We start from the raw sequence: 27,258 nt of genomic DNA, 5'->3' as shown, positions 1-27,258 counted from the left end.
TATTTCTTGTTGTTTGCCCTTCAGACATTGTGGTTGTTTGTTATATGGCATTATTGTGGCCACAGTTAGCTGATACAAAGGGCTTTGGGGTCGGTCAAGGAAAGATGGCTTACTGAAGTCACTAAAAGGAGTTCAAAAAGGAAGCAATCCTATTGGTTACGTTAATATAGTCTCTGGATTACTGCGAAAGAGTTTTGAAACATTTCCCCTTGATTGATCAATACCATTAGAAGAACTATTGAAAAGTCTCCAGGCAAATTCTGATGCGGGTCCTATTGACCTTTGTCAAGGAAATTGAAGTCATCTTAGCAGAGTCTTACAGCTAAAAAAGCAAGAGGTAGTGATGTAGGAAAAGTTCAATGGATTAGTTATTTGGTATCCCTGACTAACGATTTATAAACAATCAATAGTACTCTCATTTGTTGTTTCTCTAAAATTAGCGTACAACGCAATAGCTCCGGGGCTATCAGATATGCCATTTAAACATGAAAAATCTATCAAGTGACTGATGCCATTGAAAAGTCAGCCAATTAATAACCTGCTTTAGTGCTAACACTTTTCCTCCACAACCTAAAAACCGAATGTAAAACTCTTAGTGAGTGGTCCTCACTCTCTGGTGGTCCATCAGAAATACCCAAAGGGCTTGTTAAAGCAGCATTGCTAGGCCCTCCTCCCAGAGTTTCTGATTTAAGAGGTCTGGGGAAGTTTCAAGGATTCACATTCCTAACAAATTCCCCATTATGCTAACAAGGTTGTTTGGAAATTACACTTTGGGAATCACTTCCTCAATGACTATGACTAATTCCAAGTGTCAACCTGGGTGGGCTATGGCTGTTCATTTGTGGGTTCACATGCCATTCTAGATGTTTCTGGGAAATATCTATACCTATATCTATCTATCTATCTTCTCTGAGAAAATATATATAAATATATAGAGAGATATAGATAAATATATATGATGTATGTTCTGAAATATATATGGAATATATATATATTCTCTCAGAAAATTATATATAATATATACATCCCAGAATAAATATATATAATATATATATAGTATATATTATATATATTATATATGTATATTTATATATATTAGATATATTAGATTTAGGTCACTCGATTTTGAGTAGAGCAGATTACCCTCCCTAATGTGAATGGGATTCACCCAACTAGTTGAAGACCTTAAGAGCAAAGACCAGGGTTTTCCAAAGTGGAAGGAATTCTTCCTCAAAACTGTAACTTTAAAATCTTGCCTGAATTGAGTTTCTAACTGTTGGCTTACAACTCAGACATAAGAATGTAACATCAACTTTATCCTGAATTTCTAGGCTGCCAGCCTACCCTAAAAAATTTGGACTTTCCAGATCCACAGTAATGTAAGTCAAGTACTTAAGCTCCTTAAAATGTCTGTCTAACCGTCTGTCTGTCTGTCTGTCTGTCTCTCTCTCTCTCTTTATTATGTGAGCTTAGTTACTTAGTATTTTCAAGTAAAAATTTATAAACAATCAATAATACTCTTATTTTTCTAAAATTGGAGAACAACTTGATATTGCTGGAACTATTAGATGTGCCATTTAAACATGAAAATATATCAAATCAATGAGAGAGAGAGAGAGAGAGACAGACAGACAGACAGACAGACAAAGAGAGAGAGAGAGAGAGAGAGAGAGAGAGAGAGAGAGAGAGAGAGAGAGAATTTTAGTTCTTTTTCTGAGAAGTCTGATATTAGTTGCAAAAAAAGTTTCATGAAAAAAAAAGGAAAACTTAGCATGTTGTTCTCTTTATCCAGAATCCCCCATTGCCCTATTTCCCATCATTTAGAAACCTCTTCAAGCCAGGTGTGGTGGTGCACACTTGTAATCCTAGTACTTGGGAGGCTGAGACAGAAGAGTCACAGGTTCACAGCCAGTCTCGGCTTCTTAGTGAGGTCCTCTGCAATTTAGTGAGACCCTGTTTCAGAATAAAAACGAAAATAGGGCCAGGGGTATAGCTCGGAGACAGAATGCTTCTGTGTTCTATCCCCAGTACTGCCCAAAAAGCAAGCGAGCAAGCAATCAAGGAAGAAAGGAAGGAAGGAAGGACGGACTTCAGCCAGAAGACCCTTATCAAACATCCCCTGGGAAATGAAACTCCCAGTGCCCAGATGAACCCCTGTTTTGGGGCTCTATTATGGTAGAATTATTACCTGTTCACTATAGACCAGGCTGCTATAGAGGGATGGGCCTTATTCTAATCTTAACAGCGTCATAAAATTGTTCATGAATTTCCTGGTTTATTGTTGGCCTTTAATAATTATTTTGAATGAATAAATATGTGAATTAAAAGCTTCCATTCTTACTGAAATTTATTAATGCATCAAAGGACTATAAAAACAAAGAACTACCAATTAACCCTAAGAAATAATGTAAATGAAAGCATTTATTTTTCACTCTAACAGGTTCACGTAAAACATAAAAAGAGCAATAGCTACCAGGTAAATAAACAAGCTGTTGCAGTGAGACTCAAGCCATCTCCTCTTTTGTGCAGGGGCCTGGGCCATACACATGCAGGTGTGTTCAGCCATTCATTAAGCACTCATTGCGTGCCTACTGTGTGCCCGCACAGTCAGGTGAGGCTATGTGTTATGAGTCACACATTGTGATGCTTGCGCCCAGTGTGCTTAAGAAAATTCAACAAGCAATGGTAAGACAATATATTTTCATACATCTCGAAAATTAGACATGTTTTCCTTGCATTTTAGAAATTAAAGGAAAATTAAGCAAATGACACTAGAATTAGAAAGAATAAGCAATTCATTAGGCAATCAGGGTATTAACTAGAAATTGGGAATCTCTTTCCTATTTTAGTGTGCACTTGAGCTTAATTGGCGGAGTTATGAATATGGGGTGATGAGTTATTAATACAAATCATACCTTTTATATACTTAATAAAACCCAAGAGCCTGGGATGCACTTGCATTGCTGAAAGTCTGTCTCGGGGAGGCAATGAGTTGAGTAATAAGAGGGGATAATAGGAAATCGGTGGCTGAGAAACCTATAAGGTAAATTAATGTGGGATTTACTTTATTAATTTATAACAATCATGTCATGAACAAATCAATGTGGAGGGCTTTGAGAGCAATGGATGGAGAGAAGGATTTCTCCCGCTTGCAAGTCCTTGGAATCATTTCCTCCTCTGCAGAAGAAAAGTGGGCCAGAGGTAATAAATAAATAAATAAATAAAAGTGCCCTAACACAGAGGGGAAGAGAAAGATGTTAACAAATCTTGGACCTTAGGATCAGAAGGCTTGCACTGAGCCAGGCATGCTAGCGCACGCCAGTAATTCCAGTACTTGGGAGACTGAAACAAGAGGATTGCAGGTTCTTGGCCAACCTCAACTACTTAGTGAGGCCCTCCTCAACTTAGTGAGACCCTGCTTCCAAATAAAGAATAAAAATAGGGCTGGGGGTATAGCTCAGAGGTAGAATGCCTGTGAATTCAATCCCTAGTACCACAAGGAAAAAGAAGAAGAAAAAAAAAAGGTCATGTTGACTTCAGTGCCCCTGAATTCAATCCCTGGCAAGGGGGAAGAAAAGCTCATGTTGACTTCCAATGCTGGTGGTGTTCACATCTCATTGTCTGAGGACTTGCTCTCAAGGTCTCCACTCTAGGAGACTGGCAGGGCTGGAGAAATGACTCATTTCACATTGGAAATATAAGCACCCAGCTCCTCATTTGGGACAATGCAATACTAGGATGTTATTTTACACGGTTTACTGTCTTGACGCAGGCTTAGGCCCCCCCTTACCAACAGGTTGGCTCCTGGCTTGAAGGACTTCTTCCCTTCCCTGGGCCGCTGCCCCACATTCTTAGTAATCCTTCCTATGTCTCCCACACCAATGCTAGCTCTTGAATCCTGGCTTAGGATTCAAAATAAGACAAATGCACACAAAAATGTTGACTCTTTCTGTCTGTCATTCCTGGGGAGAGGCCTTATTTGTTCAGGCTCTGTCTGGTTTGGAAGGACTGGATCCAGAATCATCTATGTTGGTCCCCTGGGCTTCTAGTTTGTAGGAGCTGGTGTTTGTGAAAATCTGCTCATAGAGGAGCATCCTGGACATGAGAGGGTGTTTTTACTTATTTATTTGTTTATTTTATGGCACTGGGGATTGAACTCAGGGGCATTCTACTTCTGAGCTACATTCCTAGCCCTTTTGTAAAAAATAAAATAATTTTGAAGCAGGGTTTCTTCAAGTTCAACTTGCTGAGGCTGGCTTTAAACCAGCAAATCTCCCATCTCAGTCTCTTAAATACTAGAATTATAGATATGTACCACCATGTCTGCCTAGATGAAGTTTTTTTTTTTTTTTGGTGGTACTGGGGGTGGAACCCAGAGGCTTTCTACCTCCGGGCTATACTCCCAGACCCATTATATATTTTATTTGGAAACAGGGTCTCACTAAGTTGCTGAGAGCCTCACTAAGTAGCTGAGGCTGGCTTCAAACCTGTGCGATCCTCCTGTCTCAGCCTCCCAAGCGTGGGGATTACAAGCATGCGCCACCACGCCTGGCAGAGATTTAGATTTTTGTTTGTTGTTGTGTGGCCTGGAGGATTGAACCCAGGAATAGTCTACTTCTGAGTTACACGCCAGTCATTTTTATGTTATGTTTAGAATCTTGCTAGGTTGCTAAGACTTGTTATGTTATTGGGACTGTTCTTGAACTTGGGATCCTCCTGCCTCAGCCTCCAAAGTATTAGTATTACAGGTGTGCACCACTATGCCCTGCTAGATGATGATGTTATTTGATTTTATTTATTTTGTAGTACTAGAGATTGAACCCAGGGGCATTCTACGTCTGAACTACACTCCAAGCCTTATTTTTAAATTTTTATTTAGAAACAAGAGTCTTACTAGGTTGATGAGAGTCTCACTACTTGCAGACACTGTCCTCGAACCTGCAATCCTCCTGTCTCAGTCTCCCATGCACTGAGATTACAGGCATGCACCACCATGCCCAGCTTGGGTGAGGACTTTATAAGCTAGTTTAGCTGAGTTCTTCCTCATCCTCTTCTTTGTGTTCTTTCCACCAACAGACACATGTGAGAGAAAGATTAGTTCTTAGACTGACCTGTGTCTATTTTTCTATTGCCAGTCTTTATTGGAGAGGGTAAACATTTGTTTCTCAGTAACCCTCATAGTGAGCATTTTTTTTCCTTTATTCCTCCCATCACCACACTTACTAAGCAGTTGTACAGACTTCACAATGTTCCATTTACAGAGAGAATGCCCCCCTTGAAAACTTGGTGTGTTTCTCAGAGGAAGGAGGTTGTGCAATGTCAATTTTTCACTTAGCCATCATCCCCCACCTTAACTACTATAGGTAAACTCCTTGCCCATCTCCTGCTTCCCCTCTTAAACCTCAGGGGTCTTCTTCATCTGTGGCCAGAATGGTCAGTGTAGATAAAAAATTTACCCATGGCCCTCTGCAAAATTCTCCAATGGCTTTCTTACACACTTCCTATGAAACTCAGACTCTTCCCTGTATTGCCAGGTGCCGCTCCCTCATCTCCTCCAGGTCTTTGCTGAAATGTCACCTTTTCAGACAGGCCTGTCTGGACCACCCTGTCTGCTTGTGTGAGTCCATCATTAGCGCTGCCGGTTCTCCTTCCCTGCATCGTTATTTTTATAGCACTTGTCTCTATGTGATTCACTGCGTACCTTCAGCATGGAGACAAAGAAAGAGAAGGTTTTAAAAAAATTACACGTACAACTCTTGTTTATTGCATAGTTCTGAAAATATTGATCACAAATGAAGACTCAGAAGACATATATAATTTCTATTGCAATATTCAGCAGCAGGATTGATTGCTTTATGTTAACCTTAAATGTAATAAACTTGTTCTGTTCACTTGTTTATTCTAATACTTGTTTATAGACTAAAAATTATGGGTATAATCTTAAATATCAATCCTCTTTAATTCTTATAAATTTCTATTTATTTTTCTTCTCTTATTAAATCAAAAAGGATTTTCAAGCTGGGCATGGTGGTTCACACTTTTAATCCCAGTACTTGGGAGCCTGAGACAAGAGGACTGCAAGTTCGTGGCCAGTCTCAGCTACTTAGTGAGACCCTCCACAACCTAATGAGACCCTGTTTCTAAATAAATAACACAATTGGGACTGAGGTGTAGCTCAGAGGTAGCATGCTCCTGGGGTTAACAATCCTTGGTAATACACACACACACACACACACACACACACACACACACACACAGGTTTTCAATATGATGTTGAATAAAAGTGCTGGTATAGACATTCTTATCTCATGCCTCAGACAGAGTTTTAATAATTCATCACTAAGTATGAGGTCTATTGTATGATAATAATAATGATCTAGAAACCCTTCATATATTAAGAGAGTATCTACTTCTTTTAAGCTATATTTAAAAGATCATGAACAAGTGGCAAATGTCATCAAATATATTCTTCACATCCATTGAGAGTATCGAATGGATTTTTAAAAATAATGCCAAAGAAACAAATTATAGCAAATATTGATATTAAAAACATATAAAGCCAACACTTAAATTCCTATATTTGGTTAAGCCAAATATAGTCAGGATGTGTTCTCTTTTGTAAGCATTGCTGAGTTGGATAGTGAATATGCTTTTGATGACTTCATCCATTTTTCATTTATTATTCTTTGAATGTCCTAATCATATTTTTCTACCAGTCTTATTGTGGCTTCAAGAAAGAGTTGGAAAGAGATCTTCTATTTTCTAATATATAAAAATTTTATTAATATCAGTGTTAGTGTAACACTTCCTTAAATGTTTGAACTGGGCCAGTGGAATTTATCCAGGCCAGTATGGTCTTTGTCAGAATATTTTTAGTTACTGATAATATTACTTTAATAGATATAAGACTTTTCAGGTATTCTCGTTCTACAGTTGAAGCCAACTTCTTCTTAACTTGAGAACTTGTATTTTTACAAAATATATTTTTCTTCCACCTTTTCATATTTATTGGCATAAATTTCTTCAAAGCATCACCTATTTTCTCTATCTGCAAAACCTGTATAGATGCTCTTCATCTCTTTTTTTATCAATTAATCCACTCATAGTTTTTGCTTTATTGCTTTTTTAATATTACAAATTTGTTTTATTGATTTATTTCCTTTAAATTTTTTTCTGTTTTTTTTTTCTTTTTTGGGATGTTATATATACATTACAATGTATTGATTTTAAGTGTGCATTTTGATTAATTTCTACATTTTTGGGTACTGACAAAATCACCATCCAGATAGGTAATGAGCAGAAGATTCCCCTGCAAGGATCTTCCCAGTTATAATCAGAGCTCTCGTGGTCACCTCTGGTTACCTTTATTGCTACTGATAGTTAATGATCATAAAAACTAACTATGTCAAAAGCCTCACAACACCTGGCTTCAAATTATACTACAAAGTGATAGTAATAAAATCAGCATGGTATTGGCACAAAAACAGATACATAGACCAATGAAACAGAGGACTCAGAAACAAAGCCTCATATCCATAACTTGCTGAACTTTGATAAAGCTAAATGGGTTTTGGAAGTGACTAAGCCAATTGATGCTTCTTGCAAAGCTTGAGAGTGAGGTTGCTTGACACTCTACCAACCCACATTATAAAGATGCTCTTCTCTGTAGCCATTCTGGGTCTGTTATTATTATTATTATTTTACTTTCCCACTTAGATATGTGCTCTGTCTTGAAAAATGTGTGGTATGAGTTAGGTGTCAAGATTTATTTTCTTCCCAAGTGAATATCCAGTTGCTCTACTAAAGCTGACTGATAATTCTAGCCTTCCTCCCTGAGATTTCTGGGATATCTGTAGACTCCTTAGTCTGTGATACTGATCTTGAATGATTATCCTTGCTCTCATAACACATGGCTTTATTAAACATGGTATCACCACTCTTGTAATCCATCTTACCATTTGATAATCTTTAAGATTGTTTTTGACTCTTTCTGGATCCTTCTGCTTTTTAATATTTATCTTAATGAAGGGATATTTATGACAAAATCTTCAGTTGTTCTCTGTTATTGCATATATTAATTTACCTTAATTTTATTTTTTTATGTGGATCATATTGAAAACGGCATACATTCAGAGACTGTGCTCGGTGCCCTCTCGCCCCAACTTCCCCTTCCCCCTCCCAACAATGCGTGTCCAGGTTAACCATGCCATATTCATACTGTTACACATATTCAAATGTAGCTCCTCCATTAATTAACCTCAGGTTTCTTCTTCTTCTACCCTTTCATTTCAGCTTTGCTGAGGTTTCCCCTCCATTATCTGGAGTCCCCCTGGTATTCCTAATACTCCTTAGTTTGGGCATATTAGAGAAAACACATGTTCCTTCTCTTTCTGTGCTTGGCTGATCTCACTTAACATAATGTTCTCCAGGTCTTTCCATCTTCTTGCGAATGACATGATTTTGTTCTTCTTACCCTCATTTAAAAGATTTTTTGCTTGGTATACACTTCTTTTAACTAATTAATTTTAATATACTCTTATTGGTGCATTCTAGTCTCACAGCATAAGGCAGTTCAGAGTGCACACAGTACTTGGTGAGCTTCTCCCCGGCTCCCTCTCCCCTTGCTCCCCTGCCCCATGTAACTTGGTATAGAATTCCAAGTTGACATTTATCTTCTTTTAGTGCTTTATAAATGTCACTGCACTGTTGTCCTGGTGCCATGGCTTGAGTTGAGATGGCAACTACCAGTCTTATTGCTGCTCTTTTGAGTAATGCATCTTTTTTTATTCTATGGCTGCTTTTAAGAATGTTTTTGCTTTATTTCATTAGCTTTACCATAACTTGATTGTGCTTTTGACTATACTAATCTATCTTGAGCTAGAGCTTCTGTCTTTGTTTTGTTTTGAAATCTGTGGTCAGTGTCTTTCATTAGGCTTGCAAAATTATCTCTTTAAAATTGTCTTCTGTCTCATTTTTTCCATTTTCCATCTACTGCTAGGAATCTGGTTAGATATATTTTATGTATTTCTACTTTAAAAATTTACCTTTTTATATGTTTTTTATCTCATTTTTCATCCTCTCCATCTCTCAGTCTGGGTATTATTATTTATTTTAAGATTTTTAGTCGTGTGTGTGTGTGTGTGTGTGAGAGAGAGAGAGAGAGAGAGAGAGAGAGAGAGAGAGAGAGAGAGAGAGAGAGAGAGAAGAGGGAGAGAGAGAGAGAGAGAGAGAAAGGGAGAGAGGATTAAACCCAGGACATTCTACCTCTGAACTATATCCTCAGACTCATTTTATTTTTTATTATTTTGAAACAGGGTCTTACTAGGTTGCTAAGAGTCTCACTAAACTGCTGAGGCTTTCTTCCACCTGTAGTACTCTTGTTTCAGCTTCTCCCATGCTAAGATTAAGATTATAGTTTTATTTCACCATGCGGGGCTAAGGTTACTTTATTCAACTTTGCCTGTGTGTGCGTGTGTGTGTGTGTGTGTGTGTGTAAGTATCATGTACTGTTCTAATTTTAGTAATTGTTTATTATTTTTATTTATTTTTAAATTGCAGAATTCCTACTTAATTTTTTATAGACTCAAGTTTTCTGCTGAAATTTACTTGTCACTGTTTTCTTGAATGTATTATTGTAGTTATGTTAAGTCTGTATCTGGTAGCTCAGGATCACCCTTAGGTCTATTTCTGTTAACCACCTTTTCTGTCTCTTGAGATGCTTGGGAACTCTACATTGAAAGCCATATATTGTGTTTAATAAGTGTCAAATACCATGAGTGATACTATCTTTCTCTAGAGAAGATTTGTTGTTTAGCTTCTGGCTAAAGAATTAGAGTCGATTTGGGGCTGTGTTTCAATTCTTGTGATATCTGGCCCATTTCTGTTTTGTTCTGAGTATTTTGAATAGTCTTATGGAGATTTTTGCATCTGGTTGGAACCTGAACCGGATTTTTCTCCCCTTTATATGATATAAGGCAAATAGGTCTGATTAGCCTCTCCATTTTCTCGCATCTGCTTTCTCCTCTGATCTATAAATTTAGCCTTTGGCATGCACATTGATAGCTAAATTAATAAACATGGTATAGAATCCATGGTTACCTGAGGGATCTTTTTCTTGTTAGTAGCATCATGGTCCTTCAGTTTCATCGGCCTTGCTAACTCTTCAGTGCTTTCGAAAATCCCTGATATCCTCAAACAGATGTTCGTATTTTGTGTTTTGTTTTGGTATTTAAACTCATTTGCTAGTGGTCTGGTAAGAGGAAGCTGGTGCATTATAGACAGCAGTGGAGGATTTAGGGGACAATCTAAAAATGGAATATGTCAACTTTCCCCAGATTCCACTGGCCTGAAAAGATCTTATGTCTCCCCACCATAAAATAATGTCTCCCTATGTATGCCCAGGAAGAAGTAAAACACTTTAAAAAGAATATAGCATTTTTTCTATTACAGGCAAACACTTGTAGGTATAACTGTATACTTTCAGTGGGATCTTTATTCACTTTTAGGCAAATTTTAAAGTTAATTTAAACGATAGCAAAAGGTGCATAGAACAATCTGTGTCTACCTAGTCTAAAAAATCCAGTATTTATATTAAATAATTTTTTTTGTCCTGGGCATTATTCTAGGCATATTTATACCTGTTTTATTATTTTTTGATACTAAGTATTGAACTTAGGGGTATTATACCTTTTATCTACACCATCATCTATCTATCTATCTATCTATCTATCTATCATCTATCTACCTACCTACCTACCTACCTACCTACCTACCTACGTACTTATCTGATATATATATATTTGAAACAGGGTTCTGCTATGTTACTGATGCTAGCCTCCAGACTGTTATCCTCCTGTATCAGATTCCCAATTTCTGGGAATACAGATGTTTGACATCATGTCTGGTGTACCTATACTATTCTTGAACTATCACACAAATTCTGAAAAGGATGTATAATTATTGTCTACATTCTTTAAATGGTAAATGTGAGACTGAAGTAGTTGCTTACTTTGTGTTTTCTGATGTAGACTAATGCCTATTCATTTCACAAAGTGACTTTCTTTTGTTCTATGTTAGTCTTCTATAAGCACAAGAAGATACAGTCATTAAGACCAAGAGTTCTGGAGGTAGACTGCCTGATTTCAAGTCTGCCTCCACTACTTCTTGGACTACTCAACCCATAAGCAATTCATTTCATTTCTCTCTCCCTCGGTGTCCTCCTGTATAAAACAGGGATAATAATGAATTATGTAAAATGGATTATTTGAAAAGAGCCCATAAAGCTACCTAGTATAGAATGCACACTCCATAACCATTTGCCATTAACATTATGTAGAAGCGGATGATTCCAAGACTATTTCTGTAACAGATGTGCACATTGCCGGACAGTCTCGTTAACTCCTGTTGTAGATCATAAGCTTCATTGAGTCTGTGGACTTTATCACTAAATCCTTGACACCAAGTAGTGCTGTAGGCCATTTAGCCTTAAATTATGAAAGAAGAAAAGTCTGTCTGTCTGTCTGCTTTTTGTCAGTTCCAGCCAATAATGTCTATCATCTGTTTTTCCTCTCTCTTTTAGCCCAATTATTTTTGCAAACAGTCATTTTTCAGGACTAATGTCCTAAGTTGTTCTAAATATATCAGTTACCAACTTCTCTCTCTCCAACCGGCGATCAATGCAGAGTATGATTAAAGTGTTAGGAGCGCCACGTATAATTTGGATGCAGCGGTAGGTGTTTATTTTCTAACTCGATGAAAAATTTATGTTTTTACACTGTCACAAAACAACTTGTACCGTGACTTGCATTTTGCAATTTTCGTACTTGATGTCATGTACTCTTGTCAGTTCTCTCTTGATTCTGACAGGTCCTTTTTTATTATTTTTTTTTTCTTTTCGTTTTCAGAAGGAAGGAAGGCACATAGTCCTGAACTTGTATTCAGTTTGTTCTGCTTGTGGTAGCGTCTTATTCCATATCACAAAAAATAGAGTTTTCTGTCAGTCAATATTTTCTGAGCACTTACTGCATCTCTAGGTGTGCATCGCTGCACTGGAGTCTGAAAATAGCAGGAAGAAGGTGCCAAGAAAGAGGAGAGATTCATACCTCCAGTTGCTGGGGATGAATTGACAGATGCAAAAAGCACTTTGACAGTAGGCAAGGTCTTATTTTCTTGTTGGTAACCTGTACATTCATATCTGAGGGTGACTGTAGCTTAGTTCCCACGACGTAGGTGGCTTCAAACAATATTAATTATTCCCTTTCAGTTCTGGAGACTAGAAGTCTGAACTCCAGAAGTCATTGGGATGTGTTCTGGGGTTTCTGAGTGGGAATCTTTCTAGGTTTCTAATGGCCGCCAGCATCCTTGGTGTTGCTTGGCTCATGGAAGCATCTCTTCTATCTTCATTTCTACTCTTTCTTTCATATCTTCCCTTCTAAGGATGCCTATCATTGGATCTGGGGTCTGCTTGGGTGAAAGGCAGGATTATCATTTCAGTATCCTTAACTTAATTTTGTCTGTGAAGATCCTTCTTCCAAATAAGGTCATATTCACAGCCTCTGGCTAGACAAATGTTTTCTGGAGGACCTAGTGTTCAACCTTCTATGTCCAGTATGTGCTTTGTTATTTTTCCTCGAATGCCATTATTTTAAAGCTTCGTAGAATCTCTCTTTAAGTACAAGAAACATCATGTGTCTCTAGTGGTACTGAGGAATGACCTCAGAGGCACTTTACCTCCAAGTTATGCTCCCAACCCCTTTTTCTGATTTTGTGTTTCTACAGGGTCTCACTAGGTTGCTGAGAGTCTACCTAAGTTGCTAAAGCTCTCCTCAAACCTGTGCTCCTTCTGTCTCAGCCTTCCAAGTACTGTGATTATAGGCATGCACCACCACACCTAGATAAAAATGTCCTTTTAATAAAATTTATCTAGAAGAATGGATGTGATACATCTAAATGCAGAACAATAAAAACAACCTCACGGCAGACAATGGCATGGCTGGGATCTAGTGATGAGTCAGAAAAGTGGGGTCCGGTGTGAAGCTGGCAGGTGCTGTGCTAAGGGGCAGTGTGTACAGAGATGCTCTATGATGCTGGGAGGCTTTCTGAGGAAGGAGACTTACAACTTGACTTTTGGGGAGGTCTGTATTTGAATGAGGGTATTAATCCTCTTGCTGAAGGACCAGCCCTTAGGACCTAATCACCTCTCCAAGACCCATCTTCTAATACTATATCAACTTGGGAGTTATGATTTCAGCACAAGAATGGGGCAGGGCATAAACTTTCAATCTATTGCAATCACCAAGGAGTTTGTATTTATTCATAAAAAATAGAACGAGAACCATTGAAGTGGTATCTAAGATAATCAGTATATTAACATTTTACAAAAATCCCACCATATAGGGAAAGAGATTGGATGTTAGTGAGATAGAGGATAGATTGGTTAATATTATATTGCTGAAGGAATCCAGCTGAGAAATGGTGGACAATGAATGCCCTGGTTAAGAATCTGGGCACGGTGACACAATGCCTGTAATCCCAGTACTTGGGATGCTGAGACCGGAGGATTGTAGGTTTGAGGAAGCCACCCTCAAAAATTTAGTGAGGACCTTTAAAAAAAAAAAAAAAAGCTTGGCAGCAGAACGTCCCTGGGTTCAGTCCCCAGGAGAATCTGGATAGAGGGTGGAGAAGTCACATTAGAGAGTTAGGAAAATGATGTAGGATTATTGGGACATGGCAGCTGAGGAAGGCCATATGGAAAAAGGAGGAGACAAGGAAGATTTTCAAGTTTATCAGACTCTAGTAGATAGCAGTGACGCCTTTCATGAGAACTGAGAGCAGAGAAGGGAAAGCATGTTAATTGCTGGGCCTTGTTTCCCTCATCCATAAAATGACGAACATTTCCTGTGGGTCCCATTTTGTATCATCATGAAGACCAAATAAAGTCTTTTACTTATATTGATGTTTTCTACATACATGAGATTACCAGTGCCATTCTCAGTATCATGTACTGAGAAATAGGTTGGGAGCCTGGGGTGGGGGGAATCTCACCAAGTGCTTTGTGCATGTATATCCCTATCACTCTGAACTTCATTATAATCGGAGTCTACAATGCACCAATAAAGGTATATTAAAAATAAAATGGGCCGGGAGTGGTGGCACATGCTTGTAATCCCTGCGCTTGGGAGGCGGAGACAGGAGGATCGCGCTGGTTCGGAGCCAGCCTCGCTGGCTTAAGAGACCCTGTTTCCAAATAAAAAATATAAAATAGGTCTGGGAGTGTAGCCCAGAGATAAAAGGGCTTCCAGGAACCCCAGCACCGCCAAAAAATAAAAATAAAAATAAAATGCTTTTAAAAATCACAAGAGCAATTTATTAGTTGTGTGTGTGTGTGTGTGTGTGTGTGTGTGTGTGTGTGTGTGTGTGCGTGCATGCACATGTGTGTGTGTTGCTGGGCAGGGTCAGTCTACCTCTGAGCTACATCTCCAGGTCTTTTTATTTTTATTTGGAAACAGGATATTGCTAGGTTTCTGAGAGTCTTGCTATATTCCAAAGGCTGTCCTTGAATCTGTCATCTTCCTCTCTCAGCCTCTTAAATACTGGGATTACAGGAATGTACCACCATTCTCAAATAGTTCTAACAATTAGTTTATGCTTACAGAAGTTTTAAATTCAAATAAAAATATAAAGTATTTAATTAGATGTGAACACAAAAACATTTTTCAAAAAAAAATAGGACCAATCTTTTGGGATGTCAAAGAACCCTTTCTCTCTATGCATTTCCACCTGAAACCCTGATTTCATAATGTAATATGCCCAAGGAAAATTCCACAATCTTTCTCTAAATCCTGTTGATTCGAGCTTAGATCCTATTGCCTCCTATCTAAGGCTTATCCTATCATTGCAACTCTAAAAAGCGACCCTGGCATCTTTGCTCCTAGCACGCATGTGCACGGTCATATAAGGAGTGAACTTGGTAAACCCTGGCTAAGGTCTTGGGTACCACATCATTCTTCTTCTCTGTGAAACAGGTATTATTATATATATTTTGCAGGAATGATGGCTAGGGGAAACTGTGCCAGTATGGGGAATGACCTAGGAAGATTTGGGAAAGCTCTGATTATTAATATATTTCAAAAGAAAATAATTGGTATATTTCAAAATAGTTGGATAAAGAAAGGACTTGGTTTCGGCCTAACAACAGGCAGCTATTCCAGTGTAAATCAACCTAGCTCAAAGTACTTAACAAGTCAATAGAGGAGAGCTAGGGCTTCCTCTTTCTAAAGACAGATCTACATGATCTAGGGGGGATGGGGCAGGGTTTGACCTTGCCCTTTATGAAAGGAGACACCTTGCTAGGGGAGGTACCTTACAGGGACATTCACTACATCAGAGCCACGCAAACAAGATGGAGGTCATGGATATAAAAAGGCCAAGTCCACGTGTAAGCCCTTTGGTGTACTCATTCGAGTCATCCCCTCATGCCATCTTGGCATGGGGCTGTATTTCTATTTTCTGTATTTCTATCTTTCTAATAAACTTCTTTAAATCTTCAGCAGCTGTCCAAGTGATGAATACTTATTCTTAGCTTAGGACAAGAATCCACGGTTTTTCTGTCTGTCTGTCTGAGTGGTGGTGGGGGGATTACTTCTCCACACACACACACACCATGCACATCCCCCCCGCCCCCCGCAACCTATTCCCGCAACAGAAACTAAGTACATACACGACATATATATATATATATATATATATATATATATATATATATATATATATATGGCTATGTACTATGTACATGGCAATAAGGACTCAGTCACACTTTTATTATTATTATTTTCCAATATGAACTCTGTGCAGACAGATACCTCTTGTCCTTGGACATCTTTCTTCCTTACTCTCCAGCCTCACAAGTTTCTCAGGTGCTGATGGAGTTTGTTCTCTGCACTGGAGCTTCCTTGGGTCTCCACACCACCTGGTTCAACTACCCCATTTCTCCTCGTTCTTCCTGAATTTCTACAGCATTTAGGGTCTGTCCTACATATTTAACAGTGGATTATTGAACTGTCACTTTTTCAGCCAAGAGAAGACCCAAATTTCTCAAGTTGGAAGTTATCTAGTGCAGAACTCTCTACCAAAAGGAACAACGAACAACACTCCCGACCTGAGATTCAGTACACCTTTTTACTGTCACGATGTTCAACATTTCTTCTTTGGGGAAGTCTTATTAAAGTTCTTACTTCCTCATCCTATCTTTACATATCAAAATCAATTTTCATGTTTTAAAGGAAAAAAGAGAAATGGAAAAAAAAATGGAGGCGGAAGCTACACTTTTTAGCCTTAGCCTGAAAACTGGAGAGAATGCTGGTTTTAGAACATTTTGATCTTCTTGGGCTTATTTCCTTTCATTCTCTGTCAGCTCAACAATTGCAATAATAATTGCATTGTTCCTTACATGTCCCAGTTACCACAAAAGCCAAGATTATGTCATCCGGCTATTAAGAAGGAGCTATAGGAAGGATTCCATAAAACATCCTCTACTTTCTTGATAAGAATGCAGATCACCTCCCAGCTAAAGAAAAAAATCAGCCTTAGGCATGAAGAGCTGGGCTAGACTGCAGTAAATGGCTTCAATAAAATGCCTGAGGCAACATAGGCATTAGTACTCAGGAGCTACTTAAGATGGAAGTGTACTTATGCGGTGACTCTTTAATTTCGTTTTTTAATTCTACTCATGGAAACTAAAGGTTGTATAATTTCGAGAAAAGACTCCGGCAGACTTCTGCTTGATTTTGGTGCTTTTAATAAGGGCAAACTGACTGAACCTTTTCTTTCTCAATTTCTTCTCTGTTAAATGGGAATGAAAATATCCCTTCCAAAGAAAACATTAGGTACCTTTTTTTGTAGATATTTGGAGAGCAATAGTGACAGAATAGCGGTCTAACTCATAGCTCTTGGTGCCATTAAAAGTTACTTATGAGGAATTTGGCAACTCTTCCAACTTTATAACCAAAGTATAATTTTAAAATAAATTTTAAACATGACTAGCACGTCAAAGATTTATTTAACTCATTAGTGAGGGAACCAGGAGGATGTTAAAGCTGGTTCAAAGAGAATTTGAAAAGCCAAGTACATATAGGTTTTGAAAGAAAGACTGCAAGGGTAAGATGGACAAGTTTAAATATAATTTGCTTTTCTTGAAAGGGCCATAAACCTATTACTTTGGGAGTTACCATTCCTACAGTTTAGATGTCATTTGCCTATCAGACAAAATGTAAAGTTAACGTATCTCTTTAAAATCTGTAAATCGAAAACAGTAATAAATAGTTGGAGATTCATTCTCCTAAAAAATTAAAGAACCCTGGAGAGGACCTGTTAGACAATACCCCTATGGCACTGAAAGGGCATGTAATAACTATTTTATCTTATTCTCAAGTTTTGAGCATATAGTTAATATTGCCTTTTTCTTTTAAGAAATTTCTATCCTGGTTTACTCCTTTAGTTTTCTTTCTTCTTTATCTAAATAGACCTACTTGGATTTTCCCCTCCTCCTCCTCCTCTTCTTCTTCCTCCTCCTCCTCCTCCTCCTCCTCCTCTTCTTCTTCTTCTCCTCCTCTTCTCCTCCTCCTCCTCCTCCTCTTCCTTCTCCTCCCCTCCCTCCTCCCCTCCCCCCCTCCCCCCCTCTCTCCTGAGATTCTGAGGATTGAACCCAGGAGCATTTCTCACCTGAGCTACACCCCCAACCCTTTTTTATTTTTAATTTTTAAACAAGGTCTCACTAAGTTGCTGAGAGTCTTACTAAATTGCCGAGGCTGGCCTCAGTCCTGTGATCCTCCTGTCTTAGTCTCCCAAGTACTGGGGTTATAGACGTGTCCCACTGTGCTCAACTTCTCTTTCCCATCAGCCATTTATTGCCCAATTATATATTATAGTCTTTTCAGTGTTTGCTTTATTTTCATTGAGTCTCTTTTAGTTTATATGCTAAAAACTGACTTCAATGGACTCTGTACTCTGCTAACTTCCCTTCAAGATAGGTAAGATTCCCATTGCCCTCCCAGGATCTCTGTGTGAAGTAAAGAAAGCAAATCTCAAACAAAACACCTCCCTGCAGCTGAAATCCAAAGTAAACAAACTCAAAGTTTTATAAACTCAGTGAAGTCCTGGATCTGTCCTTCTGCTTACTCTAAAAATCACCTCCTATAAAAGTTTCACTTTGGGCAAATGTGCATTAATCTGAGCCATACATTTTCAAACCATTTTTTCTCTTTAGCACCAAGGGGCCAAAAGTCTAAACATTCATCTCAGGACTAATTAGGTATCAAATTTATGGAGCTGTTGCTAAGGGTAAAAGGTATATTGGATTTTTATTCTCTGTTCATGTAAAAGTGGGAATATATCTGCTGTATTCTATCCTGTCGTGTATCTTGAATACCCTTTTGTTCTCCACAGTGAATGCCATATCTAACATCCATTTTGCTTATTAACAAGCCACCGATGACATCAGTGGGAATCACTTTATAATACCCATTGTGCTTGCTGAATGACAAACCTCTGGTGTTTACCTGAGATCTTGGAGAGGGCATCTCTGATGTGTGATGGGTCTTCCGAATAAATGTCAACTAACCACCCAGGAGTGCAGCCCCAATTAGGGAAACTGTCCCCTCCCCAGAGCCGTCATATGCTTTGTATTACACAGTCTAGGCCAGCATTCGTTAAAAAATAAAATAAAATCTGTACCACCAGTTGGATTTTACCCATAAAGCTTTAATGGAGTTACCATAATCTACTGCTCTTTGCAGAATGGAGTTATAACCTACTGGTATTTTCTGGGATAGAAGTTTTCTGCCTCTAAGCTCTAGAAGCCAGAACCATGGTGACATTTCTTCAGGAATTTGGGTTCCAGTGACCCTGGCCATGGGGAATTGAGCAAGGGAAGCACTGGAGACTCTGAGCTTCTCTCTGGAGAAATGGGGTATCCCCAAGGATGGGACTGCATTGCTTCCCAATCTTCATGACTGCAGTAACTGGGAAAATAGGAAGAAGCGTGAAGGATCCTGACTTATATAGAACAAAAAAAAAAAAATGTTTTTTTACATTGCTAATTTCTTTTGGGCACTAGTGCCTGTCAGAGCTTCCAGAAAAAAAAGAAAAAAAAAAAAGACCCAAAGCAATTCTGGTTGAAATTCAATTGTATTTGTGTCAGGTTTTATATTATGATAAAATTGTAGCCTCTTTACAAGGAGGTTAAATCCCTGGTTGATTTGAACTGAATTTAGTTTCTCCAAAGACAAGCAAGATGAGACAAGGGCTTGACCCATTTTTTTTCCCCCTCTCCTTTTCAGAGTTCAAGTCCTTTCTCTATTTCTTCACCTCTTCCGTCTGCTGTAGGACGTTTCCTCCCAGACAGAAGTGTGGAGAGATGGTCTTAACTGCTCCGGGAGTAGAAAGATCTATAGCTTCTTCCAACACAAAAGACCCTGGATTATTTTAGGCAACCAGAGCGTCTTGAAGTGACTCACAGGGCAGTACACATGTCGTGTCCTCGCCGGAGCATTGACTATTTATAACAACATAATTTTATTTGCTTTTAGAGATCCCACTGTATGGCCCCTCTGTCAGGCTAACTCAGAAGTAGGTCCACTGGGCAAGACCCTGCGGTTGTCACGTCTCACGATCTGTACCGCGTAGAGCTGAGTGGCAGAAGGTCACGTGAAGAGTCCATTTTTGATGCTTTTCTGAAGGGGATACAACAGCAGTCACGGAAATGCTCCAGCTTTGAAGCTATGACGTTTCTGTATGCATGCAGGACTGTGACTCACTTGCAAGGATTATCTCCTAGAACTACATTTGAAGCAGTTCACTAAGTGCTTTAGTTTTAGGACCATTGTTTTGCTGTGTAGATGAGAGAATAAAGTGCCTTTTTTGCATTTTTCTTTTTTTGCTTCTAATTTTTATTTATTACTTTTATTGGTACAGCTTAGTGATACATCTTAACGGGATATAAGATGGTGGAGGCATACATGCACGCATCACTCATTTAGCCCTTCCCCAGTTCCCACCCCATTCCCTCCCTCCTCCCTCCCTCTCATGTTTGGCTTAGTGATTGATTTTGATATGTTCTGAATGTACATCCATGTATATTAGGGCTTTTATAGGGTTTCATCTTTCTCCTCCTCCTTTCCTTTTTCTTTTTCTTTGAGTCTGGGGATTGAACCCAGTGATATTCTACCTCTAAGATACATCCTCAGGACTATTTCATCTTTTATTTGAAACAGGTCTTGCTATGTTGCTATGGGTCTCACTAAGTAGCTGAAATTGTCCTTGAAATGGGGATCCTTCTATTTCAGCCGCTCAAGTACTATGCTTGGCTTATTCCCCTATTTTTATTTTTATATTTATTCACTAGGTTTTTTTATTTTACTTTTAATTTTTCTTGACTTTACATTCAGAGATGATTTTAATGTAAACATCATGAGCCTCCATGGATGCCCCTTGCACCATGATATTGTGGCCAGATTTGGTAATTTCATTTATTTCCAGAAAGAATATCATTGATTTATTCTCATGTTTATATATCTCTATCTATCTATCTATCTATCTATCTATCTATCTATCTATCATCTATGTAGATAGATACTTAACCAAGTGGCACTCTACCTCTGAGTGGCAACCCAATCCCTTTTATTTTTTATTTTGAAACATAATCTTTCTAAGTTACTGCACGCTGGCCTCACACCTGTGAGCTTCCTGTTTCAGCCTCCCAAGCACAGGGATTTCAGATGTGCATCACCATGCCCAACGGCATGATTTTATACTTTAATGCATATTTCTACATTCATAAATGCTGAGTATTTTGTTGTGCAGGTTTTAAAAGTTCGCAACTACTGTATACTTATTTTGTATAATTTTGCCATCATTCAAGTATCTGTTCTCTTTGGATATTTCTAGTCTTCCACCAAATATTCACTCTTTGGATATTTTCTAGCCTTGAAAAAGAACTCGGCATGTAGGAAGGACTAAAAGGATACTACTGTGGATAAAAGGAAATAATAACAAAACATAAAATAGCAAATAAAACTAAAATAAAATAATAAAAGATAAACGACAGGGAACACAGATGGAGACCAGAAGGGATAAGATGACACGCTTTTCTGCAGAGCGCATTCTTGTTGATGTTTGCATGTGTAAGGGTTCTGTGTAAGGGTTCCCTAGAGGACTGGATTAAAATAGAACTGCTAAGTTTTTGATATGAATAAAAAACTTAGCAATTCTAAGCTATTGCCAAATTGCCCTCCAAAGACAATGGAAATATGCATATGTGTGTGTATATATACACATACATACATATACATATACATATATATATATACACACATAAATATATATATTTTTTCTGGGTACTAAAATGTTGTCAGCTATATATACAATAAATATATTTTCCAGTCTGTGGCTCCTCTTTTTCTTTTATTCATAGTATAATTTTATTTTTGGTATATTCTAATAGTATAAAAATTACCCTTATGTTTTGTGCATTTCGCATCTTGTTCTGAAAAGCCTTTCATTTTATACAGTCCTTCCTCTTTTTGTTCTTTTGCGGGAGGACATTTCGTGGCTTATTTATTTATTTAATAGCACATTTCACAAATTTGCATGTCATCCATGCTAATCTTCTTTATATTGTTCCAAATTTAGTATATGTGTAAATACCTAAGTGGCTTAATCCATGCTAATCTACATGCAAGTCTTATTACCTCTTATTAAATTTTTCTGTATATGCACATTAGTGATCAAGGTGATTTTACTGAGGACCTGGAGTTGGGACAAGGAATCACATCTTCTGCTTTGCATGAGATAAATCAACCCCTGTGCTTAGGTCTTTCTGCTCTTACTCTTTTTGTTAAATCTTGACATGACCGACACTTTCTACCCTGGAATTAGCTAACGCTCTCTCCCTCTCTCGCGCGTTCTCTCTTTTCCCCTCCCTATTCTATCTTTATTTCATGAAAAATTTCCTCACCTCTTTTGCTATAAAGCAAGGGGAAGAGTTGACTTATAAACGAGCAAATAGCAAGCACACGAAGATAGCATCTCAAACACAGTCGGTCTCTCGCGGAAATAATTTCTCACGGTTATTCATTCAAACGATGTACTGAGTATCAGTGCAGTGTCGAACATTATACAAGTCACCAGGTGGGAAAGTAGACAATGAGGATCTGGGATGGCTTCTCTGAGGAGGCAACATATAAGGTGGGTAGGAAAAATAAGGTGGAGTGAAGCAGATTAACAGAAGTTTGATTGACACGTGGAAAGATAGAGTGCAGTGAAAAAGAACTCAGCAAGTAGGAAGGACTAAAAGGATACGACTGTGGATAAAAGGAAATAATAAAAAACATAAAAGAGCAAATTAAACTAAAGTAAAATAATAAAAGATAAGTGATATGGAATGCAGTTGGAGACCAGAAGGGATAAGATGATTTAGTGCCTTTTTAGCCTCCATAAGCAGAAGCGGATGGTTTGATTTGTGGTTTTGAAACAGAACATGGGCTGGATGCGGTAGATAGGTCAGCGGTACACAGGATACCAATTGGGGAACTGCTGATGGAGTCCAGGTGAAGTACGGTGATGACTGAGATTAGTTTTATGACAACTGAGATGTAAAGAAATATAGCTCAGATGAAGAGATGACAGGGCTTGTGAAAGAGATATATTAAGAGAGTCAGGTAAAACATAGAATTAAAGACGGCGCTCAGCATTGCACAATGAGTAAGCGGTGGACCATAAACTCACAGGGGAGCCTGCCCCGCAGTGGGTGGAGGGCGGCACAGGGCTGGTGGTGGTGATGGCGGCCCATATCTAGGTGAACACACAGACACTGAGTGTTCCCTTGTGCCCAGAGCCTAGAAGAGGGTATTCCCAAATTCACATTTGGGAATATCAGCTGGTAGGAAAAAGTCAAAATAATTTTATTTAAATTTCATGATAGAATAGTGGAAGGGGACTGGGGAGAAGGAAGTGAGGAGGGGGAAAGGAGAATTGAAGAAGGAAAATAATGTACAAATAATGTTATATCCATATATGCAGCTATCAATACCATTCTCACTCACATGCAGGAAGGAAGAGGGAATGGGGTGTGGAGGGACACTCACCGACGGACGTGTGCCCATGTACTGGTATCACTTTTAATTTTACTATGATGTATAATTACAGTGCACCAGTAAAAGTATTTTAAAAAGAGATATACAGTGCCGGGCATGGTGATACACACTTGTAATCTCAGCATTTGGGAGGCTGAGATAGGAGGATCACGGTTCGGGGACAGCCTCAGCTACTTAGGCCCTCTGCAACTTAGGGAGACCCTGTTTCAAAGCAAAGAATAAAAAATATAGGGTTCCCCTGGGTTCCATCTCCAGTAGTGCGAAAAAATTAAAAAGTAAGTAAAAATTAAAAAAAAGAGTTATTCTAAAGGGAAAAGGGATAAGAGAAGATATTATGTTGGTTTCTGCCTAAAATTCAGACTCCAGTGACTGCCAGCTGGCATCTGGAAATGTGTGCATGAACAGAAATCTTAGGGAATTGAGGAAAAGCCGGAGGTGGCAATTGTCCAGTTGGTCCTATTCACATATCTTAACTGTTCTGGGGCTCTGTTGTTTCTGGGTATTTTCCAAATGAAGAGTTAGAAAGCACTTGGAAAATAATGACGTTAATGAAATACTTTATTATTTTCTCTTTGTGGTGTGAGCACCGAGACCAACAGCATTCTACCTCTGAGTGACACCCCCAGCTTTATTTATTTATTTATTTATTTATTTTTATATTATTATTATTATTATTATTATTATTATTATTATTATTGGTACTGGGGCTCCTGGAAGCCCTTCTACCTCCGGGCTATACTCCCAGACCTGTTTTATATTTTTGAAACAGGGTCTGTTACGCCAGCGTGGCTGGCTTCGAACCTGCGCGATCCTCCTGTCTCTGCCTCCCAAGCTCGGGGATTACAAGCGTGCGCCACCACGCCCGGACCTATTTATTAATTTTTATTTTGAAACAAAATCTCACAAAGTTGCTGGGGCTGACTGGAATCTGCAACTCTTCTTTCTCGGTTTCTCGGGGATTACAGGCATGTACCACTAGGCCCAGCTTAACAAAAAAATGCTTTAAAGGCAATCTTAGATTCTGTCATGAGAGGTTTGTTTAAAAAATGTCTTTGTTGATTGGCAGCAATACAGACATGTCTGAGCAACATTAAAAATCCTAAAACTTTTATGTAGAGTTCTGTTGATGTTCCCAAAGTTGATACGTTGATTGTTTCTGTATAAGTGATAGGAATTTGGCCGTCTATAGAGTGTGCCTACCTTTTCATTCCTTTTCTTTCTTTACCGTGTGTGTGTGTGTGTGTGTGTGTGTGTGTGAGAGAGAGAGAGAGAGAGAGAGAGAGAGAGAGAGAGAGAGAGAGAGAGAGACAGACAGACACTGGGGATTGAACCCAGAAGTAGTCTACCTCTGAGATACGCCCCCCAACCCTATTTTATTTTTTTATTTTGAAGCAGGGTTTCACTAGGTGGATGAGGATTTCACTATGATTATGTTGCTGAGACTGGCCTTAAACTTGTGACCCTCCTGTCTCAGCCTCCCAAGTACTGGGATTACAGGTGTGCCCTACCATACCTACTTGTGCTTACCTTTTTTTTTATAGCAAGTAAAATCAGGAGCACTTGAGCTTCTCTGCTTTTGTAAATGAATCATTTTTTACAAATTAATATTTTTTTCAAGCTTTATTGAATATATTTGAGTCCTTTGAGCTAAATCTTCTATATGGCATTGCATGGATGCTTCTTCAATTTATACCTTAGGCTTCTGCACAATGTCTAGTGCACTTATATTTACCTTCAACTGTGACTTGCAGACAATTCTGGGCTCAGTTGTTCAATTTTATTGATGACGAGTACATCCACTAGTCTGACAGTAGTGGGTGCTTACTTGAACCAGCTGCCCTTGTACCTATGAGACTTACCAGAAAATTAGGTCATCATTCCTGAATTTAAGAATCTTACAGTCTGGAAAAGAAATTGATTTATAATTACTTATATACACTGCAGGATATAACAGAAAAGATGGTTATAAGTTTTTAAAGTATACACACTGTGTTACTTTTAGATAACAGTGACCATGATTTTGTTTACAAAATCTCTCCAATCAGATGAGTGAAAACTAGCAAAAGCTAGGAAGTAAACACAAAAGTAGATCACTAGTAAGACAAATCAATGAAAGAAAAATAACCAAATGCCCTAAATTTTCCCAATGGCAGCCAAGAAAATAATAAAAAAAATGTCATAGATTGACTTGGGCATATTTCTGAACCACAGCACCAAAACTGAAGAGACAATAATATTGGTGATTGTGCTGTTCAGAGTGTACTAATTATCACATGCAGTGTTAAAACTTCGGTGTTTAATATGCCACAGGTTTCTTTCCTACTTCATTTCACAGTCCAAAATGGTACCCTTGTACCTTCTAGATCTTTTGTCTTTTTGGCCCTCAAGATCTTCTCCATGAAGGGGAAAGAAGAATAGATATTCATAAATGAGAAATGCTTATGTAATAGGCTTGGAAGTGGCACATATCACCTGGCCAGAAAACCTCAGTGGCATGGCCACTCTGAATTGCAAGAGAGGCTGGGACACAGAGCCTGTGTCTGGAAGAAAATGCAAAGGTTTTGATAAATATAGCTGTGCCCGCCACAGGGAGTCTACCAATCCCCTAAAATTCCCATTAATCATATAGAAGCTGTAAAGAAGTGAAATTGTGGATTTTTCTTCCCTTCTCTTTCTCTTGACTAGGGCAGTGAAACAGCTAGATGAGAAATGGACAATTAAGAATGACTTGCTCCATTGAAGGAAAGGCTCCATGGCTCCTTCATACAGTGCAGAGATATTTCCCCAGGAAATATCCTGAGCATTGTGTAGGGGGCGAAGACCGAAGACACTGGCTCAAAGAGACTCTAAAAGCCAGCCTTAGCAATTTAGCAAGGTCCTCTGCAACGTACTGAGACTCTGTTTCCAAATAAAAAATAAGAAATAGGTCTGGGACCATCGCCGAGAGGTAGAATACCCCTGAGTACAATCCTCAGTACTACACAGACACATAGACACACACACACACACACACACACACACACACACACACACACACACAGAGTCTAGAGAGGATACTAATGGTTTTCAGTGGAAAGGAACTTAAGAAAACATCATCCACTCTCTCTAATAGATCAAACACACATCCTGGGCGAGTGTTTCATGATAATTTTGAGATGGAAAAGTTGACCACTTAGCAGCTATAAGACAAAACAGAGGGTGAATAAAAACTCAAGAGGGAAAGAGGGCAGACCCAATGTAGAAGCAACAAACACACACACAAGCAAACAAACTGTAAATCATTCCACTAGCTCTCATTCCATACACAAGTTTTGCTACAGAAGCATGTAAGTGGATTGAGAAGTCAATTAAACAAACAGAAAAGATGTCAAAGATAAAATCTCAAGGTTACAGTAATGGGTCACAGGCGAGGGGTCCTGAGTGAAGGCCATCCATTGTCAGTCCTCAAGGTGCAGAGCAGGGCAGAAGACTATGGGAGCTGGCCTGGGGCAGCGGGCAGTAGCTGGCAACCTTACAAATGCTGCAGAAAGACAGATGAGAAAGAATCTGAGTGTTCCCTAAAACTGGAGACAGGAGTAAAGCCCAGCTGCCTGCAGGGAGCAGACCTAAGAACTGGGGAGGCCAGGACTTTCATCCTGTCCTGCCTCTGTTGCTGTGTTGTAAAACACCTTGCGTGCTATCTTTGCAGATTCTCCCTGGGCTTTCTGTTCACATGGAAGAATATGCTCCGAGGAAATACTTGGAATGACAGATAGACTCATGAGCTGGCTGTCAGTGACAATTCTGAATTCTCAGGAACAAAATCTGGTTGGTCCAGCCCTTGTGATATCCTATTGCGTCGATCCAGTCAGCCACAGGAAGGGGATGCAGCCACAGTGCAATAGTAGTTAACAGGAAGTTTGAACTGACTGTCACACAGCCCTGTGCTTCACAGAAGGCATCCCTGTGACCTTCACAAGGTCGAGAGTGTGCCAATATCATAATTTTAAATGAATAGTTAAGCAGAATCACAGGAAATTTGAGTTATTTGCCCTGAGCCGTGTAGATATTGGTGTTTCAGAGCTGGGTATCAAACCTGCCCTTAATCTTTATGCAATATTACCAATATTCA

Source organism: Muscardinus avellanarius, assembly GCF_963383645.1.
Source record: "Muscardinus avellanarius genome assembly, chromosome: 18".
Classification (NCBI taxonomy): Eukaryota; Metazoa; Chordata; class Mammalia; order Rodentia; family Gliridae; genus Muscardinus; species Muscardinus avellanarius.
Note: the sequence above shows the minus strand (reverse complement) of the source record.